The sequence below is a fragment of the Ambystoma mexicanum genome, chromosome 1q (genome assembly GCF_040938575.1).
Source record: "Ambystoma mexicanum isolate Mex_15411 chromosome 1q, UKY_AmexF1_1, whole genome shotgun sequence".
NCBI lineage: Eukaryota > Metazoa > Chordata > Amphibia > Caudata > Ambystomatidae > Ambystoma > Ambystoma mexicanum.
This window is the reverse complement of record NC_090922.1, coordinates 1178587311-1178609901: the sequence shown is the minus strand read 5'-3', so window position 1 is coordinate 1178609901 and position 22591 is coordinate 1178587311.

Genomic DNA, 22591 nt, shown 5'->3' with positions numbered 1-22591 from the left:
TCTTCTTGACCTCTCAGCTGCCTTTGACATTGTTAACCACCCCATTCTCCTTCACAGATTACATTCCCCAGGAATCCGAGACTCAGCGCTCAACTGGATTGCTTCATTACTAACTAACAGACAGCAAATCACCATTCTCACCCCTTTCTTCTTCAGTGCGCTCCCAATGAGCACTGGAGTACCCCAAGGCACCTGCCTCTCACCCCACCTCTTCAACCTTTTACATGAGCCCTCTGCCCAATCTCATCTGCTCTCACAACCTCACCTAATATTACTACGCCGATGAAACACAAATCAGCTTGAGGATTCCCAAATCGACCTCCGTCCCTCACCCTGACCCAGCAGCATGCATGACAGACATTGATCTCTGGATGACGAGTAACCATCTCCTCCTCAACCTGGGGAAATCTGAGATCAAGGTGTGCAAAAAAACAGCTCTATTCCCACAACTGTCTCCCTGACCACCCTCCCTTACCCCACCCACATTCACCTCTGTCAATAACCTTTGCTGCACAATGGAATCTGACCTAAGTCTGCCACATTTACAATGTACCCAAATTCTGACACTTACACTTTAGGCTTCTGAAAAGCATCTTCATTTACCTCACCTACCTGAATAGACTGGCAGAACGTGTTTACATTGTCATGTCCAGACTTGACTATGGAAACTCCCTATACCTGAGTGCATCGGCCCACCAACTAAACAAACATCCGTCAGGAACTCTGCAGCCAGGCTCCTCCTTGCCGTCGGATGACGGGATCACACCACACCTGCTCTCCACACCCTACATTGGCTCCCGATTGGGTGACGGGCCACCATCAAAATCATGTATATTACTCACTGAGCTGTGTACAAAGCCGGTCCCAAATACTTACAAGAAAAGATTACGCTGTACCACTCAACCCATACTCTAGGGTCAAGCACTGCCCACTTCCTACCTAGCCTCCAAATCAGCTAGGATCAGAGGGTTTGCCTACTCAACCCTGGCCGCAACAATCTGGAACTCACTGCCCCCCCTCCTTCATTCAAAACATGCACGACTACATGGCACTCCGGAAAGCACTCAAAACCTGTCTCTTCCCCAAAATGGTGTAAAAGACTGATCTGGCCTTCACCCCTCCACAAAACCATGCCCCCCTATCAACCCCTGCAGCTGGAAAATGGCTTAGAATCGTCTGCTATGGACAGGTAAGTATGCCCGGGACACAGAACCTGGTTAAAAGGAACATTTCTGTTCAACTTTAAGATCATGTTCACTCCTTACATGATCGGCACTGAATTCCCAGTCGCACCTATGCGCTTACGTGATGACTGTGTTTGCCTTTTTTTTGTTGTCTGGAAATGAATGCCCGGGACTCCGAAACCCTGGACCTTGCTTATGTTCTAATGCTAGGATTGGGCTGGCTCTTTGCCTTCTACTGGTTATGCACTACACTCAGGTGAATTCTCTTGCAAGTTCAGTTCTTATAAGGGACACCTGTGCAATGTCGCTCACAACTGAAACAAAACCTACACCTCAAATACTCAGCCATCTGATATATTAAACGAATACCCAGGACTCAAAATCCTGGACCTACTGTTACGCTCACCTGGTATCCACAGGGACGCCACCCAGCCGGGTTACTCGCTGGTATGCTTCTCAGCTTTGCCCTGAAGTGGTCAGCGGGGAAGGTTCTGCCTGAAAATACAGGAGGACTGTGTTCAAGACTGACCGACTGGGGTAAGTATCCTCCCTCCACCCCTGTATGATTTCAGTCCCTCTGGCGCCCTCTCCTCACCTTGTGGTAGAATTAGGCGTGCTCTCTGTCCTGCCTTCTTTGCAGAGGCACGTTGTCTTTCATGGGTGAGTGCTGTCCAGTTACTTCACTGACGCCGGCCTGTTTCATATTGTTGAGGTAGGTCTCATTGCTGTTCTTTAGTTTTGTTGCTATCCTGCATGCCTTTCTTTGTTTAAAATGTCTCTTTTTTCTCCCTTAGGTATACGGAGATTCAGCGCGGCGAACTGGCTTGGTTGAGCCCTGCTGGTAAATGATGGCGCATTAAGAGCGCTATGATGCGGTAAGTAAGCGCTATGCGCAGCGCTGCGAAGTCTTGCCTTTGCTAACCTGGGTTTTCCTTCCTTGTAGGTCGCAGTGTTCTTCAGCGCAAGTGGAATGTCCGGAGTGGTGCCAGCCGAGAGGCGACCAGCCAGGTAACCCTTTGGAGCAGTTCATAATTTGTAAATGTCTCTACTGCTTTCTTTAATGTTGCCTCTATCTTCCTCTTTCAGGTCGTCTGTCCGGGAGGCGTGCAGATTCGAGGAAGCTGTTCTCAGTGGCTGCGAGTGTTTAAAGATGAAGACTGCAGGTAAGACGCTGCTGCTAATGATGTTCCTTTTGTCTCCTTGCAGGTGCTGCTTCTCCGAGGTTTGAGGGAATAGCTGGACACGGTGAGCGTCACGTTGCAAGCTGCAAAGTAACGCAAAGCGTGTTGTCTTGCTCAGGTGTGGTTTAAATAGCCCCAACAAAATAGTCCAGGTAAAGTAGTCCCTAGGCTACCACACCCAAAACACTAGATCGCATAGCTTGGTTCTTGAGAACCAAGCTATGTGGATGCCTCCATGTTGGCTGCCAATACAATAAAGTAGTTCCCAAGCACATTGTTTTTCATGGTGTATGAGCCTGGCGCCATAGGTGCTTAGACTGGCCCCATGAGGGTTTTTGAAGAGGATGTCAGGCTCTAGAGGCCCGAGTTTTGACTCCACCTGGCCAATGGGTTTGCCAGAGGGGGTTTTGGGCAAGGGTCGTGACACCTACTAGCACTTATGCTCTAACAATATGAATTGGGCTGGATTTTCTTTCACTGACAATGCACTAAGCTCTTAAATCAGATGAGGATTCTACCGAGGCCAGCTCTTGTAAGTGACAATGATGAGCTGTAGCTTACAACTCAAACCATACTCTACACCTGGAATACATAGCCTTCTACTTCACATAAAAATGTCAGACAGACACAGCACTAACTGCGCGGCTTGGTTTTGATGCTGGACCCTTCGGGTTCATAGAGTACCCAACCACATAGTTAGGAAGTACTCATAATTCCGACGGAACTGGATGTACCTGTTTATGAAGAAGGTGTTAACCAACAAGCAATTGCCCGCTCAGGCAGGCACAGCGATGGTGGACTGTAGATCTACGATCGCTTGGCCCAGTAAGGCACCAGGACTGTTACCACTAGAATTGCCACTACCCTCTGCAGGCCTGCCATGCCTAGTCCTAAACACCCAATATTCCAAAGCATAGGGAAGCTAATAGCCTCGTACACTAGGTGGGAAACAGCAAAATCAATGCTGATTATATTGTTAAGCCAGAGAGAAGTACAGCCTTGGTTGTTGAAACAGAATTGAGTCCACACTAGACTGAGAGGTTCCTGGAGAACACCAAAGCAACACAACTCCATAATAGGGAGCAAAAGTTAATTAGTCAGGCACAGGAAGGTAATCAGGAACAGGGGACCTCTTCGAACGGCACAGATACTTGCAAATACATACCACTAGAATGAAGCAACCTCCAAGACAATTCAGCCTAGCTGCACAGATACTACTGGTCTTGCACACCTTTCACACGACTCCTAGAGTTAGAATGCAGCTACCCACCATGAAAATGAGGCCTAGCTGCACACATACAGAGTGCACACACGCACTACTTACTACCCTACTTTCTCTACTGACCTGGACTACAGTCCCGATGGCGTTCAACCTAAAGTGACTTGAGATTATACAAATGGTGAAATGCGCTATACCAATGTCCAATAAAACAACATAGCATAAAATAACATAACTGTTGTCTACTTTTAGTTCCTACTTGCAGATGTGTTCATTCTAGGAGCTAGCCACACACATAGACATACTAGATGCTGTATTTTTCCCCTTCATGTGACTTGTTACATGACTTACGGGTGACCTAACTCCTAAAATGATTTTATTAATCTTTTCCATGACGCTTGATTTGAAAGCGGCGGGCTCCCATTGAGATCGATTATTACAGTACATGCCATGCATTTTTATAATCTTTTATTTATAATCTTGGACGATGCTCATTGTTGTATATTATTTGCTATTTATATAGCACTCTTTCCCCATTTATATGGCCTCAATGAGCTTTGTTGTTGGAACGCCCTCGGTGACCGCAGTCAATGTGTAGGAAGTTCTAAAAGTTTAGATTAAGAGATGCTTGTGTGCATTTTCACCGGCTTAGGACTTAGGTGGCTGGCTAGGCTCCAGTAAGCAGCCCAGAGGTCAGACACGTGGGCCGGGGGTGCTGTTGGCAGTTTAGGATAGAGCGCTGGTGCTGAAGATTAAATGTGTGCCCAGCTACATCAAATTTTATTTTCATTGGTAGTCACTGTTTGCCAATGGCAGAGGTGTGAACGTACGTCAGGGGTTTCAGTGTAGATGGCTATATGTGCTGCTAGACCCGAATGACATAGTCATAGCTGCATTCTATTGTGCATGGATGGATGGTGGTGCCTGCGGCTTGTGTCCAAACCAGTAAGGTATATGTACCATATGCTTTAATGTAGTTCTGCTGCATCGTTCTTTTTCTTTGTCCAATGTGGATGGCATGGTCTCGTTATTCGTGGTCTCTATGGAGCGAAAGTCTGAGCTACAGGGCGAGCATACCTTCGGACTTGTTGCAATTGATGCTGTACACTTCAATGGGGCCACGAGCAATCATTGTTTTGTGTATCCTGGGCAAGGAGCTATTGTGCTTACAGACATATAGCAGGATGTCATCTGCACATAGGGATATCTTGTTTTCCACATCCTCCTTCTTGATACCCGACCACCCATCATCCATACGGAATTTGAATGAGAGAGGTTTGATTGCTAGTGCATAGAAGAGCAGGGAGAGGGGACAGCCCTGCCTTGTGCCTGCGTAGAGAGAAAAAAGATCAGATGTCTGCCCATTGGTGACTACAGTGGCATGTGGTTTGCCATATAACAGGTGAATCGTCATAGGATTCGGCCAGAGAAGCTGAACTTTTCCAATACCTTAAACATCTAGTGCCACCTGACCTTATCAAAAGCCTTCTCTGTGTTATCAAAGGCCTTCTCAGTGTCAAGCGATAGGATCACATCAGATGGGTCAGAGATATTAGCAATGAGATGTAGTAGCCACCATTAATTGTCTGAGGAGTGACAGCACATTATAAAGTCAGTTTGATCCTGGGGTACCAGGTATGGCAAGATCCCCTCTATGCATCAAAGGATACATTTTGTCAATATTTTGGCATCATTATTAAAGGGGGAGATTGGATGGTATGCGCTACATTGTGTGGGGTCCCATCCTTTTTTGTGGAATACAACTATATTAGCAGCAAGCATTGACTTTGAGAGGTGTGCTTTTCCGTGGCTTCCCTAAACGTTTGTCCCAGTCTCGAGGCTAGGAAGTCAGTTTGGTGCTTGCATAGATCAATTAGGATACAATCCAACGTGCGGATTTCCCAGGAGCCAGGCTCATTATTGGTTCATGTACCTCCTCATCCAAAATTGGTGTGCTTAAGGCGTATAGATCCGTCTGGCTAATAGATGGAAGGGGGAGTGGCTGTAGGAAGTCTTGCTCTAGGTCCAGGTGTCTTTCTTGGGGTAGGGCATATTGCACCCTGTAACACTCTGCAAACAGGGTGTTCATATTTCTATCACCGACCAAGAGAGCTCCATTGCTGTCCCTTATCATCTCAATAACCTGTGTGCATTGGTTGCCTTTTAGCGCTAGCGCCAACATACGGGCTGGTCTATCCCCCTCTATTTACAGCGTGTGCATACATTTATTGAAGACTTCTTTGAGCCCTCATTGTGGAGATACAAGCCAGCTCAGACCTGATGTTGAGTATGTGCGCGTATGAAAATGAATCATGTGTCTGGTTGTGATCACGCTCATCCGCCTGGAGCCTCGCAGTGAGAGATCTCTCTCGTGACTACCAGGTGCTGAGTTTGTAAGTCAACCATGTGATGCATCGGCCCCCTGATAGTCTTTAAAGGCATCCCAAAATGTTTGCGCGGGATGAGCATCTGCCAAATAGTTCCTCCAGAACTCTTCTGTGTCATCCTGCAAGTGTCTGACAAAGTCAGGATGCTCTAGTGAAAGTAAGTTAAGATGCCACGCAGGGGAGCGCTGAGATTTAATAGACAACGTGAGTGTCATACAGACTGATACATGGCTAAGAGTGTCATGGGTAAAATATGGCATGTATTTGCTGCGCTTAGAAACCTCTGGTTTAACCTCTATCAATCGCTTTATAAATAACCGGTTATAAATAACCAGTTATATCAGCTACGCCTAAAGTTATTGCAGGATAGAAGTCATTAATTGCGGTGGGAATAGCTGCTTTTATTATAGAGGAGTCGTATATGATATGATCGAATACTGGCTGCATGCATCGATCTTGGTTTCGAGGACTGTAGGGGCGATATGCTTATAAACAAGAATAGATATGCCACGTTTGGCATTATACAAGGACTGTACCACCACCCCAACCCACCTCTCCATAATTTAGCTGTTTCAGCTGCCTTGAGATACATTTCTTCTAAGAAGAGGACGTTCACCCCAGAGGTCTCTTATGTAATTAAGCAGCCTTTCATAATTTTTTGGATGCCCTTGCCCCTGGATATTGAGAATTATGCATGCAAGCGATGCCATCCTAGGGATGAATGGATCCCACCAACCCCAGTTGTCGTCATAAGTAGCAGTAGTAGGTACTCAGGTGCTATATATATATATGCCATTTGACATAGTGGAAGAACCAGGTTACGTGTCTCGGAACATTGCTAGCAGTGCTTCTAGTCCTCACTGTACAAAAGTAAGGTGAGACATATTGGGTCAGAGTGTCGCTGTCTGTATCTGAAAAAGGTCTGTGTGCATTGTATTATAGGCAAGACCTCCCCCAAACTCATGAAATCCAACCCCAACTATACCAAAACCCGAAAATATTGAAGCACATAAACTTGGCTCTAAAGCAACACCAACAGAACCAGTACGATAGGAGTAGGGTCGGCCGTTGATAACACCTTCCAAACTCGCACCACGAGTCGGGGAAGTGCTGAAGCACATAGTCAACATTATAAGTGCATATATATATATATATGTATATATATATATATATATATATATATATGCATGGCTAAAGATGGAACACAGGCATCGCTCCGAATATTATTGTGCTACAACGGTTCACAGGACGCAAGGACCAATAGCCACTCCGCTGCCATCCCCCTCCCTGCCCCAGGTGAGTGAAGTATTCCTGTTGAGGGATGCATTGGGGAGGCAATGACAACCCTTGACAAGGCAAACTACATGTGAAGAGATAAGGACATGGGAGGACGCCATTAAACAGCTTGCTACCCGGATAACATGTTCAGTTTGTCATATGAGCAGACATTATAGTACTGCGCTACTAGGCTCACTGTTTGTCAGCACAGTCATCTTAATATCATCTTAAAATGGCCTGAGTAGGCCATAGCCCATCCAGCCATCATTTGGGTCAGCCAATCATTTTGCTATCGTGCTCCAAACCACTAGGATGGTGGCAAGCTCTTTTCCAGTAGCTACTTGTAGTTTGGACCTGTTAAGTTGACAATTCCGGTGGGTTGTAAAAACAGCAGTTCCGCATCTTCAGGCAGCCCTTCCGTGTAGACTAAATAATGTTCCTTCAGGAATCTCCATGCCTCTTCGGGGTCCTCAAAAGAGTGCCACTGATGTGCCAGCTTAATACACCAGACAGCTGGGAATTCAGGGCCTTGAAGATGGGGTTAAAACCTTTTCTGCGTTGTGCCGCTTCCACCGAGTAATAAGTAAAGAGCAGTACCATCTTGCCAGCTAGTTGTATGTCGCCTGCATCCCGATAGGCATTCAAAATTACCACTTTATGTTAAAAATTCAAAAAGGCATATTGTGATAATGCGGTCGGTCTCCAGCTTGTGGCTTAGGTATGGGCGCATGATGTGCTCATTCAATAGTATATGCATAAGGGTCTGCCAATTTCAAGTGCTCATGGAAAAAGCCATAGAGAAAGTTGTCTAACTCCTTCCGAGTTTATGGAGACGTCTACTAGCTGTAGATTGTTGCACCATTATCTATTCTCTTGATCCTCAACCTTTACTCTGAGGCACTGGACTTCCTTGATAAGTGCATCGACATCGGTTGCGGTGGATTCATGGTTGTCCTCAAGCATGATGATACAGCGGTCATTATCAGTAGTGCGTTCAGCCTGAGCCCCAAGCTGGCCATTAATGTCCTTCAACCCTTTCATGATGTCTTGCACCACATTATTTGTGTCCTGTGTGTGCTGACCAATAGCCCACTTCTCAGTCAAAGTGGCTTGTAGTTGTTCAGGGATATCCATCTTGTCCCTGTGCCTTAATGATCTGTGTGGAGCAGCTTTTGATGCTGTAAGTGTATCTGTGTGCTCAACCTCGGATTCAGAATGTGTAACATAGCACTGTGGCATGACTTATAGCCAGTGTGGTCTGCTGTCCATGTTCAAGTGTCTAAAGATGCACTAATCAGCAAGCCAGATACTCATCCTCAAACGTACCAGCGTGCTACACAAACATGTGGCCTCTGGCGAACTCTGTGTTTCTAGAGCTGGCAATATCCAAAATACTCATGATAGCAACAGGGGAGCGAGTGTAACATGACAGCAATGAGGTCATGGGTGCTGGTGTTGAGTTGCTCAAGAGTGACCTGGCACAAGCAGTCCGCAGAGCAAGCCGCCACGCTCCCTTGCAGGCACTATGATGGTTGCAACCCTACTCCCACCACAACAGAGCACATGCAGGTCACCACACAGCACAGCAGTTGGAGGCAGATCGAATGATGCAGGCGACATTCTGGCCAACAATGCAAGTCCCAAAGGGCTCCCACGAGCTCCACTTGGCTGTCGATGAGGGCAGGATCACACTGGGAACGGTACATTAGCGGTGACAGGAGCCAGATCCACGTTGTCATACACCGACAGTAAATGTCAGTTTCAGCTCGGTGCAGGGCTGATTTCATCACCTCTTCTGCTAATGTATGCAGCTTCCAAGGGTGCCATTGCTCTGGCACCCAGAAACCATTGTCATTTGGCCAGGTCCAAAAAGCCTCAGTGTTCGCGGACCGCACCAGACCGCCATACTATGCTGAGGTCACACGAAAGGTCATGGTGGGTGCAGAGATCCCAGCCGGTATAACATCCCTCCTTTCAGGAGCAGGCATAAAGCGAACAGGCCTGTCCGTTCAGAAGAGAGAATCGTTAGCCGACGCCATCTTGCTCGGGCTCTCGAGTACCCCCCCATGTTGCCTGTTTTATTTGACCAAAAAAGCAATTGTCCTTTAAGCCACAGACAAAGAAAGTTAGCAGTCACTTAGACTGTTAAAGTTTTAAACTAGCCTGGATATGACAGCACATTTATGGTAGTGTAGAGGTAATCCGATTGATGCAGTTCAATATTTAAGTATCAGCAACTTGAATTCATGTTGTAAGCTTCTACACACCCAATGATATTTTGTTTATTTGCTTGCTGGTACTTTATATTTGGACAGACCCATATTAATCAAAATTCAACAGACTGAATTGGTTTGAATTAAATCGCATGTATTTAATTGTAAGGCTTGGTTTCATGGTTGTCAGGATAACATATCTGAATACCACTTAAACATGTTTGTCCATCTCCTCAATATGGAATGCCTACTTCTTGTTGTCCAAGTGCTAGGTCAAATCTCCAGTACAAATGATGAAAGTCAGAGATGAATCTGTTGTTCAAGATGGATTCATTATATACACTCAAACATTTCCAGTGAATACTTCCTGGTTATGGTGAAGTGATATCTTTCAGTCTTGGGTTTACCATGGCCTGATGGATTCTGCTCCAATCCAGCATATTTTCCTCAATCACTGCAGTCTACAGGGGGTCAGGAATTAATTTTCCATTTTGTAGTAACCTAAGTATGTACTTACCTTGGCTGCCAATTGTTTTACAGCAACTCCTGTTATCTCTCTCAGGTTCTGCTCTTCCTCCATGAGTGTTTTACAAGTTGTGTGATTGTGATACCCAGATGTCAGCTCCCCAATCCTAACCAAACAGAATACTAGGTCTGCCTTTTTCTCTTTATTGATTTGTAGATATCCATGTAGCAGCCCTATGGCTCCTATCTCCATAAAAAGGTGGCAGGTCCAACCTGTGAATGCTCATCCATAGTCCTAAGCAATATTAATCATTATAGGAAAAACCTTATATGTGACCCCGTACCTTTGTATAAATAATAGCATTGACTCTAGAAACTGTTCAAGGACAACTCCTCCAGCTTAAGTATATTGGCGTTTCTCCTGATCTTAGCAATAGAGCTCACATGATTAACCAGTAATCCCTTCATCAAGCCCAATCCTCTCAAAGGGTGATTTCTTTATAATGACATGAAAAGTGTCTCCTCTTTGGTTAATAGCTTGATAGGCAGATAATCAAATGAGCAGTATGTTTTCCCTGTCATTCTTTCAGTCAAGTAGAACCTCTAGTCACTGTTTCAAAGTTGGTGGACATACATTTGTGGTCCTCTCCAGATGATAATTTCTACAGGACTTAGGTGAGATGTTAGGATATATTTGAGCAAAAGTGATGCTTCATGATGTTTTTCTTCTCTGGACATTTGTTTAGTTCCCTGCACATGTAACACTTGTTAAATAGTGTGTTGCAAGGCATGTCTTTTGGTCAAACCCTGTGAAGCCTGCATCAGTATATTTGATTGCAGTTGTATAATTTATGCAGTTGTTGCTGCCCATCACATAAACATTTCTAGAAACTATACATCTTTGTAATGCATTGAAGGTCTATGTCATGTGTTGATATCATTAGTTAAGCTATGTTAGGCATAGTACATACAATTCAGTGATAAAGGAGTTGAATCTTCACTTCTAATTGTCTAGCTCACCTCTTACTATAATTTATTTGTTGGGCCTGAGTCAGGACTTTCTTTTCAGTCCATGAAATAACACTTCTTGCTCACACCATGTCTAAGAAAGTCGCATTAATCAAACTCAGAAACACTGAATACTTGGTTTCCATGTTTGTTAGGACAATTGCTCTAATTGATGGTCTTTAAGATTGAGAATATATTTACCAAAGTAGCAATCTTGATCCAACAGTTCTTTATTTGTATGTGTTATTAATGTGTTATGGCCAAATAGATATTGACCTCTCACATAATTTACATAGTACACATAGTACATCTTTCATTCAAATATATACATATAAAACACAATTATACAAAATATACATAAATATATACTATGTTATAAAACACTGCTTTAAGATAAAACTCCTAAACGTAGGTACTGCCACTGAATTGTGCTAGACATTAATAGTATGCAGTACTCCAATAGTAAAATGATCCCGATTTACTCAGCAAACCATTCTAGTTTATAAGTCTTAGAACTTTGATTGTAAAAATGTTTCCTGAAAGGTACACAGTCTATCCCAAATGTCATCTTTTAAGCAGAATGTATTGTGTACAAATCGACGCTGGTGTAGCAGTCGAAGGTCCTGAATGGCGGGCCAGATCATTAAAATGTGTTTAAATTATTGTTTTATTGCCAAACCAGAGCAAAGTTCACATTGACACTCAGTTCCCTGCCCGTTATGATGGGTTTCCAATACCTTGCATGTGTGAAGTAAACCAGACAGAATCTTAAGAATTGATTCCACCAAAATGCATTGGGAAACCTACATATCTGGGCAGTGAACCCGCTAGTTCATCTATTCTAGAGAAAGCAGAATAGCAATAGCTTCAAATTTTATCAATGGTACAAATAGTCAAGATGTATACTTTACACCCTTTTTCTAGCAAATCATCCAATGAACAACGATTTCTAACCACAACTCGGACAGCCACTGTCTCAAGTTTCGAAAGGGCAAGTCCTTTACCAGTGTTCATTTCTGCCCTCAAATCCTCATATAGTGTCGGAGCTACTGGGGCACGAATCATACCATAAAGAGAGGGAATCCTCCAATCCAACCATACTCTCAATGAATAAAGGCCTACCTCAAAACCTAGAGCTGCCACTGGAAGATGTTCTGTGAGGTTTAGGGTATTTTTCCATAGTCGACCCTCCAACGAAATCCAGTCCAGTTCATTGGACTGGGTTTCTATTTCCATGTCATAGAGTAGGGCTGGTATTATCTTGCACTAATAAATGGTTAAGAGAAGGAAAGAAAAGCAGTAGAATTTGGACACTATCTTGTGTATCTGCAAAGTGAATTGGCCAATCTTAGGAACCAGACTATTACAGATCCTAGATGTGTTTTGCTGGAAAAAATATCGAATCCCAGATAGGAAATTTGCTCACTCAGTGATATTTTATCTGAACCCAAAAACCACCTAAACCCAGTAAAGCAAATGATTTAGGACTTTTTTACATTAATTACCAGGTCATTTGTGGTGGAGTTCAAGGCTAAGGCATTCAAAAGTCGTTGAAGGCTAATTGGCGTCATGCCAATCAGAACGACATCGTCGGCATAGGTCAACCAACAAAACTTCTAGCCATTGACTCAGGGAATGACAAATGACACATTCATAGACTGCGTCTTTCAAATCTGCCAGGTATGAATTAAAGAGACAGGGGGCCAGGATGCACACTTGCCGTAGGCCCCTTCGAGTATAAATAGGCTTTGTGAAGCTCCCCTGACCATCTAGTCTGACCTGAGTCCTTGTATCTTCATGAATATATATATTTAAAGCTAGAAGTGAGGGAAGGGCACGACCCCTATTAAAATGTTTTGCTTGACTACACTGGCTCTCTATTGAGCAACAACTAACCTTTAAGGGGCTAGTCATAGTCTTTAAATGTTTATTAGGTAGTGCCCCAGAATATCTCAAGACAAGATTAAAAATGGTAACACCCAAACATAGCTTACGTTCAAATAATCAGATGTTGTTATCTCAACCACGCACGATCACAAAAAAACTAGGCAGAGCAAGTTTTGCAGCCTGGGGCCCAAGAAATTGGAATGTGATCCCAATTCATCTGAAACAATGTGCAACTCTGCAACAGTTCAGGAAACGGCATAAAACGTTCCTGTTTGAAGGCTAAAAAAAAGAAACTGACATATGCTCCTAAAAAAAACCCTGCCTCTCCTTATGACACTGCCTGTCATTTGATTAAGAATGACTTCTGAGCCCCACCTGCATTTATGTCTTGTTTTTTGTTATGTTTTTGTCCATGTGAGTGCCCTGAGACCTTTGGGTTAGAGTTGCGCTATACAAGAAAATATTTAGTTGGTTAGTTAGCTATAGTCGGACCCGATAAACAGTGTCAAAGGCTTTAGAGAAATCAATTAAAGACACATACATATGAGGATTTCCATGGATACTAGCATTCACCCACATAGTTATCATCATAAAACCATTCAAATTAGTGGTCATCCCTTTTCTGAAGCCGGTCTGGAATTTCTTCAGGATACCGGCCATACTAACCCACTTCTCCAGCTCTTGTAGGACCAGCACAGAGAATACCTTGCTATCAGCATCTAGAAGGGCGATTAGCCTATAGTTGGTGGGACATCCATGAGGGTGTCAAACATCTACTATTTATAAAATTAATAAAGAGGTGGTATAGTAAGAAGGACTACAATTCTTTGTCTGCTTTTAAAATGTCATTTGTAAGGCCCTTTAACCCGGCTGCTCTAGAAGTGGAAGACCAGGTGATAACTCGTATGATGTGCATTACGTCAAATTGTAACACTCACTGTGTCTCTGTGCCTAGCTCTTGCCCTCCCCCTGCCAGTATTCTGTAAGGCATCTCAAAGTGCGATTTCGAGCCGGATTCCACAACTATATTACTTTTGGAGGAGGATTGGGCCTTGCATTGTTGTTTAATGACAGACCAGATGTTACGGGTGTTCTTGGTAATGAGAGGGCCTAAAATACATTCTTCATCATTTTGGGTCATCAGAAAGTGATGCGATCTTCACCCATTTTTAGTTACCTGCAACAAATCTCTTTTATCCCTAACAAATTAATCAGTTGTTAGGTTTACGATTTTTCAAAGCTCTTACGTCTCTTCTAAGTGCACATTTCCCAGCCAAAACTTTCTGGTCAAATCAATGATGCAGGGGGCCTTTGCTGCTTAGTTTGGATCCCCAGGACTGATCCAGCTCCCATAGAAATGGCATAACAATATTTTGTGCGCAAACCTGGGCCAACTGAGTCCTAGAGCTGTTGCTCATGATGGTGCACAAACACTTGAGTTTAGCCCCACCGGCCAAACTTAGAGATACGATTGCCCCCCTGATTCACCGTCAAGCTGATAGGCGCCATTGATTGGCACATTCTGCGCTGATCGTGAAGGTAGCCATAAGAATGCTATGGTCACTAAACTTGGCTTCCTGAACTCTAAAGAACACACACTTCCTCAACAAAGACCTGGAAAGAGCCATGTAATCGATTATTGAGGAAGAAGCGCATATTTACCATGTTGCCTTTGCCTGAACATCACCATCCACACATCCATTAGTAACCACCAAATCCCACTTCTCAAATAATTTCCTCCACTTCAGCCCACTCTGCCTATTTGCCAGATTTGCGCATTCATTCAGCAGTTTATTTAAACAACACCAATTTAAATCCCCTTCTAAAATGATCATTGTAAGCAATCAGACAATAAATCAGATACTTTAAAATTAAGGTTATTGACATTAGCAGTGGCAGCATTCAGTACAACTCTGACAAGAATGTATTGAAATTATTCAACCCATCATCAAATCTATGATTAAGTTCAAATTATGGGGTTCTCTCTGACACAACCACCACTTTCTTAACAATTGAGTTCCTATAGGCAATCAATAAACCTCCAGCTAGGTGACCCCCTCCAGATTTAAGTGCTAACAGCTGGGTTATAGAGAAGCCGTCAATCTTGATAAGCCAAGTTTCTTGGAATAGAATAATATCATATTTACTGAAAATAGCTGCCCTCATCACTTCTTTCAATAATCCCTTATTATGCTGTATAATCTATACTATGAAAGACAGATTAATGGGGGTTAGAGCCTATTACCATGATCTCCCAACATTCTAAAGTCCTGATGTAGGGAACCCAGCAGTCGGGACCAATCATTATTCCGGGTTTGGGGATTTTACGCGTGAGATTTTGAAATCGCACCCTTCTCCCACAACTCATAGCATTGATGCAAGTAATCAACAATGAATCCCTCCGGACAAATGAATCTTGGGGATCACTCCACCTTTTCCTATTAGAATCATCATAGAAAACTTTGCGATTTTCTTGAGAGATGTCATACCTTCATTTATGTACTTCATCTTGATCTTCGAACAGTAGTTTCAACACCAATGGTGATTTAAATCTTAATTCGACACATTCTGTACAATTATCCTCTGGAAAATATACATAATCCATGTCACCAGAAGAAAGCAGCCAACTAGCTGTGATCTAATGAAAAAGCAACATCACATGTGTTCTCTTTAATACCACCAAGCTGTCAGTTCTGAAAATAAGTTCTAAGAAGAACCTATTGGAGGGGGCAGAGTTGGATCCCAATTTCTGAGCCACGGGGATGATCATAGGGTCCTCAGAACTCTCAGACCCCTACAGCCATGAGGAGACAAGATTGAGCCCTCCAATGGCCACTGACTCAATACTCGCTGGGAACTGCTTCCAAGCGGTAAGCAAGGCGGGGCGGGACAAGGTGATTATAGAAACAGAACTTGACCCCACATCCTCCATTACTAGAGCTGATTCTTTCTACCTCTTTGAACCATTTCTATAGAACTCATATGGAGATCTCCCACCCCTATTAGGATCTCCTTTCTGCTGATGTTGTCAGGGCATTTCTTCCCCATACTAAAGATCCGTTCCAACTGCCGGTGGGTGGGGGCATCAGAAGGGCCAGCTATCAGCAGTTTTATGGCCTCAAGTCTATTGGGTGGGATTCAGGCTCTGCCCCTGTCATTTGTGTAGAGGCCACCTTGTTTTTAGTTATGTGAGAAGAGGCATGGTGCAAGACCCCAGTGCAGTGGGGAAGACCACCCTGGATGAGTTAACTGTATGTTTCTGTGTATTGCACTCCTTTTGTAGGCCTTTTGTTACCAGAGCGTTTTTTCCCCAATTTTAAAAATAATTTCGAACCGCAGGGAGTTCGGGGGGTTGCAGAGAGGCCGGCTATCAGCGACATTTCTGGCCTTGCTAAGTCTCTTGAGTTGGGGATTGAGACAGGGTCTAAGACCCCATTGCAGAGACCACTCTAGATATGTTGAGTGCATGTTTCTCCATTGATTTCTCAGCCTCCTCTTCCATTCTGTGTAGGTTTTGGAGAAATGGTCTTGATTTCTTTCTCACATTATTTTTCCTACCCCTTTTAGTTTTTCTAGTTGCCTTATTTTATGTTATACCACATGAGAGCATATGAGACTGTTTAACCTGTAGATTTGCAGTCTCTTTGGGCAGGATGACACTAAAAAGCATAGGCTCAGTCAACCTCTGAAACCTCAGCCCCCCTGAGATCTCTCCTGGCCCTCTGAGTTCTTTCAATAAATGCAACATGATCTTATTTTCGCAGAGCTGCTGGGTGTGAGCTGACAATTTCAATTTGATGTTTTCCTAAAGTCTCACAAAAGAACTAAGTTCAGGGCAGAGATGGGCGGGGCAGTTCATTTGACTTTCGTATCCAAATCCTTTATAGTATGCTGGAGACCCAGGGCTGGTTGATATACACCTGATGACAAAAGGTTATTGATTGAGGAAACAGGATGTTCCGTGACGAAAGATGGTACTTCATCTAAATTAATTCAACCTTGCCATACCAGGCCCCTCTCTGACACAGCCGTTAATGGGGTTGCCTTCAGGCATGATGGCTTGATTCATGTTGTCTGCTTCACAATCCATCAATTCAGACTCGAGCAGACTACCATCAATGATGAAATTAGATTCAGCCTGTGATAGGGGCCAGGGAATATTGTTTTAACACACTTCTATGCTTGTGCCAGCAGTAGGGAAAAAGTCAACACTTTTTTTCCTGCTATTTCTTTGTAGCACAAATTGGGGCTATTTTACAACAATCAAAGGCAAACACGTCTGTCACTGTTCACCTTGCCTCTGCAGAATTCTGAGACTCTATTAATGATTTACAAGCAGAGACATCCTTGAGCTATTGACAGATTTCCTGAGATTCAATGTTAACCACTTCAAAAGTGCTGCTGTAGGTCAATTTACCTTAACAGTCATTGGGCCATCCTCTTCAACTGTTTCAAATGGGACCAGATTCTGAGAAAATCGGTCACCTGGTATTTGCGCAGTCACAGGGTGAAGAGGGCCAGTCATGATCTCCTGCTTATGGGAAGAAATTTCACTGTGAAGGTCGTACATTGGGAATGGGGCCTTCTGAAAATCATATGGATAATTATTAAAATTAGGAGAATAAAGAGAAGGCTTACAGAATGTCCACCGAGCCCGGCTTCTCCTGCCAAAGGATGCGATCACAGCTTGCTCTTGATATGATATGATATGTTATGATATGATAAGTCATTGATAACGCGCCTGTACACAAGTATATCTAGGATCGACAAGACCAGGGAGGGAAGACAGAGGGAGGACAAACAAATAATCTTACTAGGCCTTGAGTCAATCAGATCATGCAAGTGCGATGTGCAAAGTACAGGCGGGGGAGAAAGGGGAAGTGCCAAGGAGAGGGAAGGGAAGTGCAATCAGAGCAGCATTGCCCTGACTAAGTGCAGCCAGGGCAGCACGACTCAGGCAAGTGCAATACGGCAAGGGACTGTATGGTTATACTTAATGCCCCTGCAGTAGGTCCTGAGGCAGTGCAGGAACGACTGGTTGTGGAGGAGCCCGGTATCCAGTGAGACTCTGAGGGTAGCCAGGTCACCCAATCAGTGCAGCAGACAATGGAGAGCGAGTGAGAGAAAGCAGAGGAAAAAGGAAGGTCTTGAGCTGCTTCCTGCTCAAGTTTGTGAGGGGCAAGGAGACCGTTCCAGAGGGAGGCACCTGTAGAGGTGAGGGATCTGACCCACACTCTCTGCCTGGGGAAGCGTCTGACCCTTAGAGAGTTAGAGGTGGCTGAGCGAAGGGCTCGAGAATGAAGGTGTTTTGGAAGAAGAGAGATTTCAGGGCTGGTGAGATACGTTCCCTGGGCTTGAGGCCAAAGACAAGTCTCACAGTCCTGTTCTGGATTAGTTGCAGAGGGTGTAGAGTAGATGAAGGCAGAATGAGAAAGAGGTTGTTACAGTAATCCGGCTGTAGTCTGGCTGTTACAGTAGTACCTCATCTTCCACCGGGCACCGCTGACACTGATTCCACAGACTGCCTGAGATTGTAACTCTGCTGCAACTCAGCAGCTCTCTGCACCCTGGCCGGGTGTTTTACCACTAGCTCCTCCTCTTCCTCCAAGCTTCTGTGGGACAGCAACAAGTGAGGAATGACCTGCACACACCAGTCTCACAGCCTGAGACTGTAACTCAGCCGCAACTCCACCCAATTGCCATTGAATGCAATCTTAACACCAAAAGTCCTATTCTCTCCATTACTCACACTTTTGCACATATTGTTTACCTAATCTATATGCAAAAACTGTTTCTTTCGCCTTGTTAAATAGTTTTCATGCGCATGGGTTCTGGGTATTTCACTTTCTTATTACACTTGGTACAAGGAAATGTTTCAAGTCCAGGGTGTCCCGGGCTTTTAGATATGGCTTCTGGATCCCATAACTCCCCACATGGGTTACGTCCCTTCTTTTCTATGATATGTCTCAGCATCTTGCCACCTCTCTGTACTCTACGTGTTTCTTCTTCAAACCTCAACATATCATGCCTCTTTGGGACCTCTACATGGATGTTATAGTTGGTGCACGTTGCCCATGTCTCCACCTGCACCAGCTTCCTTGAAAAATGTATTCTTACTTTCTGCAGTATCTACCAGCGGATCTGGGAGCTCCACTCACTGTACAGGCACTCAGAGTTGTGGTTTGTGCAGAGCATATCTTTGGATCCCATGGATACATATCTTTGGATCCCATGGATACATGATACAGATCCGAACTGCAAACCTATCCCCTGGAATTCTTGCAGGTTTCTGCACATGCCTGATGTACACATTATTCCTGTGGCAATGTGGGTCCATAAAGTCCAGTTGATAGTGCTACTTATTTAGTCCTTTGTGTTGTTTCCTGTGCCATCATTTTGGGCATTTTCACCATGCATATTTGCTTTTGATGGCTCTGGACTACCCATTTTGATTTGCTGTTTTTCTCTGGTTTTGATATTGCATTCCCTTTTGACACACAACCTCTGGCTCCGCCGCAATTTTGGTTGACCCTGCCTCACTCAGATTGCCCCATGGTTGACTCTAGTTATCCCTTTCATTTGTCTTGATGTCTAGCTCTGTGTGTTCCCTTCCTTGTTTTCACCTTATATGTGTTGTGGACAAACTCCTTGGTATCCACATTTCATTGCATTGTGGGGACCTTCTTCCTTGTGTCTTTCTTTTTTGTTGTATTTTGTGGAGTTCTTGCTTGTGTCTTTATTTCCCTGGTGGATGTGTACCATATTCCATGTGTTGTGAACTTCCTCCCATGCATCCAGGTGTTTTCTTGAGCTGAGGATGACTTCCTGGTTACTTCACAATACCTAAACATGTTCGACTAGCATTCTGCTGTCCAACTACGCCTAGCTCTCTCTGTCTATTCTGTAAATTCACTTGGTACACCTGGCTCTCCTATGGCCCAGTATCGCCTTGTGTCTCATGGGATTCAATTAATTGCAACCAGCCATGTATACTAATGCTAAGAGGTGATGGCTTGAAGGTTTGACATTTATTTTTACTAATGCTTGCATTCTTCTTTTTTTCTTATACCAAAAGCTTTCAAATCCTCTGGAACTTCTCATCAACTCACTTAGAATCTCTTAGGGTTTCATCACCCTCCAGGTCGCACCATTCTTTGGTAGAGGGTCTTATCACTCTGTGGTTCAGGCTCCCGTTAATGTCTATGCATAAACAAATCTAGCCTAGTCAGTACTAATGTAAGGAGAGGGGCCAATAGGCAAATACATGCATATATCATACACAGGTACAAGGTTTTTGATGAAAATATACTTTATTATTGATTTTACAGAGGTGAATACATTATATGCAGAAAATGACATGAGCAAAGACTTATCTGTGGACCATAAGGATAGGTTGTGAAAAATTCCTCAATTAGTATTCGCAAGATATTAGATAATCAATGTATTCAGTGATATTATTTCACAATCTTCCTCTGTGGCTAAATTAAAAGTTCATAGAGTGCAATGACTACTGTTTTTCAATATGTAAATACATTGAGGTGCCTTGTCCTGCGACCTGTGATCTTGATTAGAATTTGTATACTATGTATAGACATTTTTAGGTCTCAGAACACCAAAATTACAGCATTAAGACTGTGAAAGTCAATAAGATATAATCTCTCACTCACTACTAATATGAAATCAATACTGATTAAATAATGACAAACATTATGTCTTTACAGAGAAATGAAATGGAAGTAATAATCAGTAAGTCATCACAGGATTAGTGGGAAACTGGTGATGCGATGCTGGCAGTGTTAAAGTGTAGACTCACCAAAAGTTAGTGTGTTGAAGGGTGATTTTTAACACCATAGGACTCAAACGACAGCAAGCGATTCACCACAGTGTTTACTCCACTGCATGTGTGAGGACTCTGTAGTACTATGCACTGTAAGACCCGAACGCCAAGAAATGCTGCAAGTTCTCTTAAAGAGTCCAGAAAATATATTCCTCATTTATAATTTGTCTGACATCCAGAAAAAGGGGTGAACACGCATTCCCCATTCAGCTAAATGGAGGAAAAGATCCTGTGCTCGCCAGAATATGTCTAAACAATAGAAAGGGCTTCATAAGTGAAACACTGTTTCAGCGAATCCAATAAGCTCATACCACTCCCTCCTTTAATTTGACAAATAAATGGGAAGTTTGTCTGGAAACCCAAGATTCAAAACATGTGCAACCTAGCAGGTTCATGTTAAAAATGTCAATCGTGGATAAAACTATTGATCATAATTGTTGGATCATTACAGATGTCACTTTTTAATTGTGTCTGGTAGTGATAATCTTCATCCGTTTTCAGATCATTTGGATTTTGTTAATGACAAAGTTTGGTCAAGAATGGGGGTAACCCAATGGGCTTCAAAAATGTTGAGAAAGCATTCCGGTCAGCTCAGCTGTTGCCTTATGCTATGGAAGTCCAAGCAAGGGAAGAGGTTATTATCCCAGGACAGGTACAACAATTTAAAGAACCTATCAAAATAAAAAGAGGACAAACCCTGAACAATTTGGAAATGGTCATACATTTGAGTAATATTCTCCAACAACAAGGAGTGTCCCTATATCCAACACCCATAGTCGATCTAAAATACAAAACCTTTTGAATATTGGTTGGATCAGAGTGATCCTCAAAGTGTTAAGTTGAGCATCTTTTTTAGAATGGCAGTCAATTCCTAATACTCCTCTGTTGATTTAGATAATTAAATTGTAGGTCCAATTCCTGAGGATAGACAGTATCTAATCATAAAAGATCACCACTCGATAGGGGGGACATTTCCTGGTGTATTCTTCATGCCCTTATGGTGTAGAAGATGTTACCTGTGACATCCTGGGAGATGAGGTAGTATTTAGAGTTAATAATAACTATCCTGAATCTTTAAAAACCCCTGTCCAGGTAAACACCATTAAAAGATCTTGCCACACAACTGAAGGATATTTCTGAAATATCAAAAAAAATGTTTTTTCTGTGCTTCTGACAGGTGGTCAAAGAACAGATCAGTCTGGCTGATGCCTGTGAGACTGATTAACAGCAACAGCAACTGAGAAAGGTATTCCTGGATTTCCAGAGTACCTGAAATGGCTCCTGTGTTTGTTAAAAGAAAACCTGTTGACTCTTGCATTCATGGAATCACTCACAGAGATCTGGAATCCCATGGCATAATCCGTCCTATCCAAAGTACCTTTAACAACCCGCGAATGGGGATTCTAAAATGGCCTCATTACAAGCCCTGTGGTCCGGAAATAAGGGTGCTGGCAGCAAGTACAGGCACCCTTACCGGACCATCAGACTACAAGTATGCCTGCAGGGGCCATTGCTGCTGGCAGGTCTGACCTGCCGGGTGCACTGGCCCCTGCAGGCATGGTTTTCACAGAAGCACCGGCACTGTTAGCAACAGTGCTGATGCTTCCGTGCCCCCATTCCAGTGGATTCTTATAGGACTCCATGGGAATGGAGACTTATACTTTCCGATGCCTGACATCCCCTGACACCGGGACTTGTAATGTCCCAGTGGCACCGGGATATCAGGCACAGGAACAGTGTTACGCATTTACAGACAAACTCGTAATGAGTCCCCATTTTCTGACCTGAGGGATTTTAACTTGTCCACATATGAAGGTGGCCTATTCCATCTATTGAATAAGGAATGACACAGATTCAGGGATAAAAAGTGTACTCAGCCCTTGACTTGAAAAACTGTTATTGGACAGCACCTGTGAATAGGGAGATTGGTGC